Source organism: Protopterus annectens, chromosome 13.part0 (genome assembly GCF_019279795.1).
Source record: "Protopterus annectens isolate FY-2018-M chromosome 13.part0, PAN1.0, whole genome shotgun sequence".
NCBI lineage: Eukaryota > Metazoa > Chordata > Ceratodontiformes > Protopteridae > Protopterus > Protopterus annectens.
Genome location: NC_056747.1, coordinates 971,617,281 through 971,627,308, shown reverse-complemented (window position 1 = coordinate 971,627,308; position 10,028 = coordinate 971,617,281). Strand labels below are relative to the sequence as shown.

The window sequence follows — 10,028 nt, the reverse complement described above, 5'->3', positions numbered from 1 at the left end:
TTATAATAAACCTTTACAACCAGTCTAATTCTGTAATTACATTTCTAATTTTCATCTCCATCAATGCAGGCATTTTCTCACAGTACTTCACTTTCCTCCCTCTCTTTAAAAAACGTACAAGTAAATTGGTTACTCTGTCCATATTGTTTTTACCCTTGCCCTTATAGTCATGGTTGTGGCTGGAAACTTCTCTTCTGTACAAATGTATGCCTTTGAATGACAAATTTCTGACTACAGTGAAGAAAAATAGAGAGGTTACTTGACTGGTTCAAGACAGTTAAGAAATCCCTTTCTGGAGGAGTATATAAAGTCTTGTATATACATGTCTGAAGCTCCAAGTTCCTACATATAGGAAAGATAACCACTAAAAACGAAAAAGGAAAACAAAACTTAAATGTCACAGAACTAGTGAGTTTTAAGTGCAGACAAACAAGGAATAGGCGAAGTCCTTTGATAAAGAATAAAGTGGCAGTACTCTAACTGGAAGTGCTGGTCTACATTCCTACCTTCCCCAACATCCTTATGAGAGGACATGGAGGATACAGTCACCTTAATTGCAGAGTAAAAATGTCAGGATCATCTGCAACCTGACTGACTAAAATAGTTCAGGGTACCCCTCCAATGAAACTAGGACCCAGTATCACATTAAAGTGCAGACTTTTGAGGGACGTGCTTTCTACCAGCCTCAATGAAATACACATGTAAGAATTTACCATAACAGATGTAAATACAGATTACTGATGCAGATGTCTTAACTGTTGGAACCTCAGCCACTTAAGGTCTGGCACTTGCTCAGACTTTGAGCTCAATACCCTTCCACCTCTAGAAGTGGAAAGCATCCACCCCCCTTCGGTTGTCAGGTCATTCAATGAACAGTTTTTGTCTTCCGCAATTATACGCATTTTGTGACCAATAAGGCTTAAAGGTATTTGCCCAAAGAGGTAATAACAAGGTACTAGGACATTGAGTGATGGATACTCCTGCTCCTTTACTGAGAAGAGCAAGAGAAGTACAGCTTCCCATTTCTATTCAGACCCAAGCAGTGCTGAGGCCTCCAAGAAAAGGTGCACAGCAGAGGAAAGGGTAAATTCACACCAGTCCAGAATGCCCAAACACAGAAAGAGGGGATAGCAAGAGAAACATTTTAGCAGTGATCCACTTGAACATTTATTATAGTAAGTTCCTACACAATTCTACTAAGCTCTTTAATCATTTCCATAGCTCGTAGAAACAAGGAGATGGCTATACAGGAATGGCTAAGCTGCAATTCAAAGATAATTATGAGCAGACACAGAAGATACATGCACCGTAACCACCTTTCACATACCAGAATTTCAAGACATCTAGAAGACCCTTAGGAAACGTACAACACACAAATACAACTGACATGATAGCACTGCATGTGGGAATGAATATCTTGGGGTGAAAAACTGATGTAAATTAATGCATCAGAGCTCTCTATACATGAGATATGCATGTAAAAATAAAGAAAAAGCTGTGGGTTAGCAAGATGTAGAAGACTGTCACAGTCTATTTAAACTTTGATCCACAACAAAAAAACTGAGCACTTCTGTAAAACAAGAGTTTATTCCAGACACAAAAATCATAAAACTAAGTGCTTACATCCCTTCTATTAATGGGACTTCAGAGTGACAAATATGATCCACCACAGTTTAAAACCACAAAAGCCCAAGAAATACATTGTATCCCCTGAATTTAAAGCAACAGTATGGTTAAAACGAAAACTAACTAAATAAGAGATGCAGTTTTACATAAAATTATATTAATAAATATCCCATAAATATTAAGTATAGCATAAAGTAGGAAATCATATCAATCAAGTGGGAAGAAAAAATAAAACAAAAAGTCTTTGAAGCAGTTTGACCTATCCTTCAGTGCCCTCTTTGTCTTAGCCATATAGAAAATTAGGCATTTGATACAAATTGCAATATATACTACCTTATCAGTCCTGCAATTACATCGAGAAGGACACTATCTTACCATGCCCTATGACTCTTATAAAGTCACTCTCAAATACAGGGGCAACTTGAACACCTTCCACACAGACAGCATTGTTTTTTTTTTTTAGTAACCAGTCTATTTTCCATTGATTTTGGTTATTAGTGTTTATTTTTGCCGGGGAGTTCAAGGTGATGTCCGCTCCTATACATAACACAAGATCGGCAAGAGTAAACGGGTGCACACGAGTGTCACTGACAGTTTCAACAACGGGAATGAAGCACTAACATGACTGATTCTCGGCTGAAATTCCTTCTGTGTAGAGTCTGCATGTCCTCCCTGCAATCGACTGAACATTAGAAGACATGCAGGTAGTTGCGCGAGTCTGTGTGGGCGCCTTCTCTGAAAGTTGGGCTGCAACTCTGCACCGTAAAAATCCACTGCCAATCATAAGCAGACCAGAGATCCGTTGTGGCAACCCCTAACCAGGAAAAGCCGAAAGAATGAGAATGAACTGGAAACTTGATTCCCTTGTACCTAGAAATCCTAATTTGAGTGACTCCATTTCCAAGATAGCTAATGTAAGTCTAGATCAACAGACTGCTTTTATGGGTCACTGACAGCAGGATAATCAACATCCTAACAGTAAGGGTCACCTCACTGGTGGTTCTGATGGGGCACAACACTGTAGTAGAGTGGTCAGATGGTTTAATTTTATTGTGTTTGGGCAGTCAGTCCAGCAACATTTGATGTTACGGCTGTTGAAAACTTTTGAAAATAAATTAATCAAGTATCAAACTTCAAGCTGAAAATTCACACTTCCGTGAATGCATAAAGCTGGGTGTAGTACCCACAGGACTTAGTACATGGAAATATCTTTCGGGTTTAGTGGAGGCGTCCAGCTTACATTGCAAGTTGTTAAAACTGTTCTAAAAACATGGTTTTGAACTAATGGAACTTCTTATGGAGACACAATCAGTTGAACATGGAGTAGCTACAATTGGAAATCACTACGTTGGACAAAAATGTGTCTAAAGACCTTGCTTTTGAATGTTACAAGATGTACTACGATGCAACTAGAGGACGACACTGTGAATAGTGAATGAAAGTTTAACTGCAACTAAAACTTTAATTATTTAGCCCTCCTCAGGCGAATACAATCTAAACTAAAACTCCACAGTTTTTAAAAGTAATGTACCTACCCTTGAGAGATGGAGATATTAAACTATTGACAGAAAATGAGGAAATGGATTCTTGGATTTGGAGCACAGCTACCACCAGGGTTGAATAGTACGTTTACTTTGAAACCATTGCTTAAGCTTTTAAATGAGAAAGTTTGATTCTGTCATGTGATTTTAAACTCATTATTTAAATGCTGTGCAGTTTTAGTTTAGATTGTATTCGCCTGAGGAAGCCTATACGGTGAAAGTTGTACTTGCGATTAAAACTTGTATTCATTATCCACAGTGTCCTACTTGAGTTTTCCTTTGACTGTTTTTTGTAAATATTTTGTAAGGAACCAGATTTACAACCTTTTTACTGGTGTTTGAGGACATTAAATAAATTAAGACTCAAAAGAAATCGAAATGAGACAGATCTGACTAAAGTAATAATGTTTACCCCCCACCTGCTAAACTGTTTTAAGCTGTACATAATAATAATGCATTTACCCAAACAGCTGAACCAATGCTGTGGCCCCTGCAGCCCCTTTACCATTACGGAGGTCTGAAATGATACAGAATCAAAGGAAGGGTCAACAAGGGGATTTCTAGGGACAATACCAATAGGAATTTTACCCCAGGAACGATCAATACCCACCTACAAGGAGAGAGAGAGAGAGGGAAGACCCATTAATGTGTAAAGGACCGGGCATTATTTTTAATTGGACTAAATTTTAAAATTTATAATTTTAGCTCAGTAACTAACACGAGATAAAGCATCATTATTTTCAAGAGGTCTCACTTTTGTTCTTCCAGGGCAAGCAATATGGCCCAAACTATAATGGACCTCAAACTATTTGCTAGGAAGTTAAACCTTATAATTCTTTATGACTATGTTGATATCAAATCAGGGTGAGAGTGGGGTTTGCAAAAAAAACTACTCTTTTTAATCCCCCCTTTAATCCAATTATTACACTGTATGAAAAAATATGTGAACACAACTTGAGGCAACTGTTAAAGAAAAATTCACATCATGGGTATAATAACTTCTTCAGTTCTGAATGAGATTTAATGAAGTTAATAAGCATGCAGTTAGATATATGAAACCTTACATGGGTGGGCGGATCGTGGTGATGGAGAACTGGTTATGTAAGTAAGATGGAGGCCATTCTATTCATTGAACAGTACGAGGAAAATAGTAGGAATCAGCTGAATATCGTATTTACAAAAATTGATGAGAGTCTTTTACAATTTATCACTGCATCTTCATACTATAGAGTAATACAAATTACATCAAGAATGATTTTTCAAGTATCCCATCAATTTTTAGAATTGTAAATACTTACAACCCCACACACAAACACACACACACCCTATAGTTGATGCAAACGGCTTCACAACTTAAGAGTACAGCTAGATTTACTGACAGCAAGTTAAAACATACAGTATTCTGGATAGTGAAGTGCATATTTTCTGATTCCTGGGACGTTTGGTCTAAAGTTCCAGAAATACAGGGAATATTAGACTCATACTGGTAACTACTGATATAAAGGACTTAGTTTTTGTTGTACCACATAATATTGGCCTGGAGTGGGTTTATGTTATACCTAACAAGACACACTAATTTGGAGGATAACATGGTTAAATCTGTCACCAGTTTAATGGAGATTGTGTTTAATTCCAATTGTATACGGCTTGAAGTTACCACTTACAAGTAGTTGCAAGGTGCAGCAATGGGGGCCATCTATGCCCCCATTTTTGCGAATACTGCATTGGCCTTCTGGGAACATAAGTGTGTGTTCAGTAATTCCTTTCTATGGTCTTTGAGCCTGTACGGGCAGTACATGGATATTATACTATTTTGGTGCGACTCAGGTCAGGCTAGAGGAATTTTTTTCTGCTATTAACACTACTGAGTGCCTGATATTTACTATGACAATCTTTTGAGAGTATTAATTATCCTGATGTTCAATTGAAAATGGATTGTGTGAACGGTTTTACATCGACCCTGTACTGAAAACCCACCTATTCCAACTCTGGTACTTATTGAAAGTGGCACCCATTTCACCACAAGAAAGCTCTGGTAAAAGGGCAGTTGGTGCGGTTAACATGAATGGTGTCAGATACAGCATCCTTTCTAGAAGACTGTTTAATTTTGAAGGATATGTTGCGGTAAGTACAGTTGTGTACAATTACCATAAATGTAGATGTTAGAATGTATTCACTGTTGCAGTCATCACACTTGGGTTATCTGCCTGCAGGTAGCCCTCAGTCGGCCCGAACACCAGAGACTTAGTATTTCTGCATCGGATGCTGTTGCTTCTTCCATGACGTCAGGTCGTCAGGGGCATAAAAACAGGCAGCAGATGCCATTAAATCAGCTTCTTGCCCCAAATGCCAGGAGCCCCCAAAATAGGGAGCTAGTAATATGGTGGGGAAAACACCACCACTAAAAAGTAAATACCAATACCAGTAGGCATAGCCACAGAGAGGAAAGATAAGAGACAAAGAAAACCAGGGCCTAGAGGGAGGGAAACCAGGACTGCAACAATGAATACATTCAAACATCTACATTTATGAGAAGTGTACACAACTGTAAAATGTTCATGTTTCACTGTAGCAGTCATCACACCTGGGTTGATTCCCGAAGCTGTGAAAGGGTGGATGCAGTCAAGAAGCGTTAGGGCTGGCTAGTAGGCCTTGCAAGACTGCTGTAGCAAATCCTGCCCTGGATTTGGAAAAAATAGGCAGGAGGTAGTGCTTGGTGATGGTGTGTACAGAACTTCAGGTAGCCGCTTCCAGTAGGTCCCTTGTAGGGACTCCCCTGAGAAATGCTGTATAAGTAGATGTAGCTCTAGTAGAATGTGTTCTGACCCCCCTGAGGGGTTGGTTTTCCATGGTGCTTGTAGCAGAAATGGATGCAGTGTGCTATCCATTTGGAAATGGTTTGTTTTGAAATGGCCTTCCCTCTGATCCTGCTGCAAAGCCGACTAGCGGTTGGTCAGATTTTCTGAAAGGCTTAGTCCTATCAAGGAAGAACCTGATCTGTCTGTGCATGTCCAAAGAGTGCAGGATCCTTTCCCCTTTATTAGGAGGATTAGGGAAGAAGGTTGGCAAATGGATAGATTGGTTGGTTGAGAGCCACACTGGACACCACTTTAGGCATAAAGGAAACCCTGTCAGCATGGAAAATGAAGGGTTCCACAGCCATCGGTGCTTGTAACTCAGACACTCTTCTAGCTGAAGTGATGGCTATGAAGCAAGGCTGTTTTCCAAGAGAGAAATTTTAACCCTGCTGAAGCAGCAGGTTCAAAAGTGGGAAGCGCAAGCTTTTCCAGTACAAAGTTAAGGTCCCAAGCAGGGGTGGGTGCTCTCCTTGGTGGCCTTAAGTTGTTTGGCGCCCTCAGGAACTGTTTGATGAGAGGGTGAGAGAATAAAGGTGGCTTGGTATTGTAATGAGCCGAAATGGCAGAGGTGTGGATCTTAATGGAGAAGGATAGGCCTCAGTGGAACAGTTCTGCTAGGTAATCCAGGATTAGAAGTAAGGAGGGCAGTGCAGTGTCCTTTCCTTTAGACTGAATCCAAGAATACCTTTTCCACTTTTCAGCCTAGGATTATCCTAGTACTGGGCCTTCTGGCTTCAAAGATAGCATCCAGCACCTGCTTGCTTAGGGTTGCTGGTGGGGTATTTAAGGAATAAGCCAGGCTGCAAGATTTAGGATTTGCAATTGCGGATGCAAAATCTGTCCCTTCTGCTGAGAAAGCAGGGTTGGGGTCTGGTGTAGGTACCAGGGTGGCACCATTGTCAGGCTACACAGGAGTGGGTACCAGTGCTGGCGCGGCCAGTCCAGAGCAGAATGTCCTTGGCCTGTCTTGTTTTATCCTGAGTAATACACTTGAGATAAGGGGCAGAGAGGGAAAGGCATAGACTGAGAGTTTTTCCCATTGAAAGGATAGGGCATCCACCTTAAAGGGCCTGCTGTGAGGGTTCCTGGTGCAGAATTTGCTTAACTGGTGGTTGTCAGGGGAGGCAAAGAGATCCACCTCTGGGGTCATCCATTTCTGGATCAGAAGGTTGAAAGTGCTGGGTTCCAATTTCCACTCATGTGAGTCTAGGATATTTCTGCTTAAGTCGTCTGCTAGTGAATTTTGCCTGACAGGAATTGAGATTGCAGATGAACTTGGTTGTCCAAGGTCATGTTCCACAGGGCCATAACTAACCTGCAGAATGGGTAAGAATGTGCTCCCCCCTGCTTGTTGAGGTACCACATAACTGCGGTGTCTTTTTATCAGAAGATGTCCTGGGAAAAGTAGGACTCTGAAAGCTGTCAGGGCATTCTGTACAGCTAGCGTCTCTCTGATTGATGTGCAAGAGAATTTGCCTTGGACCCCAGTGGCCCTGAATACATTTACCCGCCATGTGAGCCCCACATGCATAATCTGATGAGTCTGTGGTTAGGGTCTGGGGGTGTGACGAGTAAAATGCAGTCCCTTGTTGTGGTTGCATGCTTCTGCCCACCAAAGGAACTCTGTCCTTAAACAAGGTATGATCGGAATGACTGTTTACAGGTCCTGAGAATGCTGGCCCCAAAGACTTAAATACCACTAAAGTTTCCGCATATGCAGTCTTCCAAATGGAATTAGCAGAATACATGAGGCCATGAACCCTAGGGCTTGCAGTATTTTTCTTGCAGCTAGCTGGGTTCTGGTGACCATTTGTTTGAAGTAGTCTGTCAAACAGACCTGTTTTTCTGAAGTGAGGAATGCCATCTGGGAAGTTGTGCCCAAGCTTGGTCCCAGAAATACAATCTTTGACTGGATACCAGTTGTGATTTATTTAGGCTGATGGTGTACCCCAATGAAATTAGAAGGCTTTTTACAAATGTCAGGTGCTGAAACAGCAACTCCTGAACGTCCGCCCGAATCAGGCAATCATTCAAGTACGGGTAAATTTGGTTATTTCTCTGCCTGCAGTATGCAATGGCTGGAGCCAGGCATTTTGTGAATACCCTGGGCCCAGTAGATAAGCCAAAGGGAAGTGTAGAGAATGGATAATGCACAGACCCTGCCCTGAAACATAGATATTTCCTGCAAGACTCCCTTATGGGGATGTGCAGATAAGCTTCTAAGTGTAGAGTGACTAACCAGGCATCCTTGGCTAACATAGGGAGAAATTGTTGCAGGGTAACCATCTTGAATTTTGGTACCACCAAGAAGATGTTTTGAATAGAAAGATCCAGGATTGGGCGCCAAGAGCTCTCTTTCCTGGGTACCAGGAATAGTCTGATGTAGAATCCTTAACCCCTCTGTTCTAGTGGAACAGGCTGCATAGCTCTGATATTAAGCAAGGAAAGTACTTGGTTTTGAGCCTCTGCCCACTGGTTTGGAGGAAGGTCTAGAAACCCGCTTGGGGTTGGCAGTGAATGGAAATAAAATTTGCACCCCTGGATTACAATGTTGAGGACTCATCGGTATTGGGTGATGAACGTCCAGTTTTTTGCATGAAGGGCAAGTTTTCCTCCTAAGTGAACAAGCAATTGGGCAGGGTTGAGAAGTCACTGTGAGCTTTTTCCCTAAGAAGGTGTCTTACCACTCCCTGGTCTAGGGGTGGGGGCACTCCACTGCTTAGATCTCTGCATACCCAGATACTGTTGCCTGGGTGGTTCGTTTCCCCTGGGTCTTGATTGGGAAAGCCGGGAGGGGGCTGGAAAGGACCAGTGTTTTGAAGGGCAATGCCTACTGAATCTAGGTGGGGGCACTTGCAGGAATTCTTTAACAGTTTTCATAGATTTTGCCTTTTCTTCCATCTTTTTAAGAATGTTTGCTTTGGTGCCAAACGGTCCTTATTTAAGAGGCGTCTAGTCTAGTAATTTAGATTTGACATGATCTGGCAAGGCCTGCTCCTTCAGCCAAGCATATCTTCTCAGTACAGAGCCAGTGACTGCTGCCCTGCAAGATGCTTCCAGGGCATCAAAGTCACACTGCAAAGTATGCTTACTAACTTGGTTTGCTGAGTGCATAAGCTCCTGCAATTCCTTTTCTGCACAATCTGGAAAAATTACCACTTTTTGTTTAATAAGTTCCATATTATCTTGCTGGTATTTTAGCATGTGAAACTGGTAATTCAATGCCTTGACAACAAGGGTTGCAGAGGTATATACCTTCGTACCCCAGCTGACCAAAGCTCTGGATTCCCTGTCCGAAGGGATAGGATTTTTGGCTGTAGTAGCCTTAATACCTTTAGGTCCCCGGGAAATTATCTCTGGATCAACAGTAGGATTCTTGAAAAGAAGCTTGAGAGAATCAGGTACTCTTTAGTACCTGTCTAGTTTCCTAGGGGACGGAGGTAAAGTGTCTGAAGACAGACTGGATTCCATGAAATCATCATCCACAACATCCAGGACAAGGGGTATAGCTAAAGGCCTGTGCTGAGGAAACTCTAAAAATTCTGAGTCTTTTTGGACTGAGGATAGTCTTGGCATTCCCAATGGAAATGCTCTCAAAGTACGCAAGATTTCACCAAAAGAGAAATCCTCTGCAGGGGAGGCAGAGGGAATGGACTCCTCTGCACCTGAATCCTCATAGGCAGATAAAGTCATGTCTTCATAACCAAAAAGGTTATGAGTCATCGGACTCGTGGTCTGTAAAACCTGAAGGGGACTGGAGTCTCTTAGCTTGGGGAAGGCTAGCTTCCTATAATAAGCGTAATAAGGTCTTCAGCCATTATAAGCATTTGTTTTTGAGGCATGGGTGCCTGAGCATTCGCTTTGGTTGTCGGTTTTCTAGATATAGTGCGTACTCTGGGCGTAAGAAACCCGGTAGTTTTGGTTAAAGTAGTCTGTTTGATTCGAACATCAGCAGGACGAAAAACTCCCTCAGAAGCCAGTGCCTGCACAGCTGCTCCAGATC

General features: G+C 41.8%; 1 protein-coding gene across 1 annotated transcript in view; it reads right to left on the bottom strand.

Moving 5' to 3' along the window:
* Positions 1-10,028, bottom strand: part of LOC122788003 (bromodomain-containing protein 3-like) — a 1,216,914-nt gene that overhangs the window by 843,163 nt on the left and 363,723 nt on the right. The window lies entirely within an intron of this gene.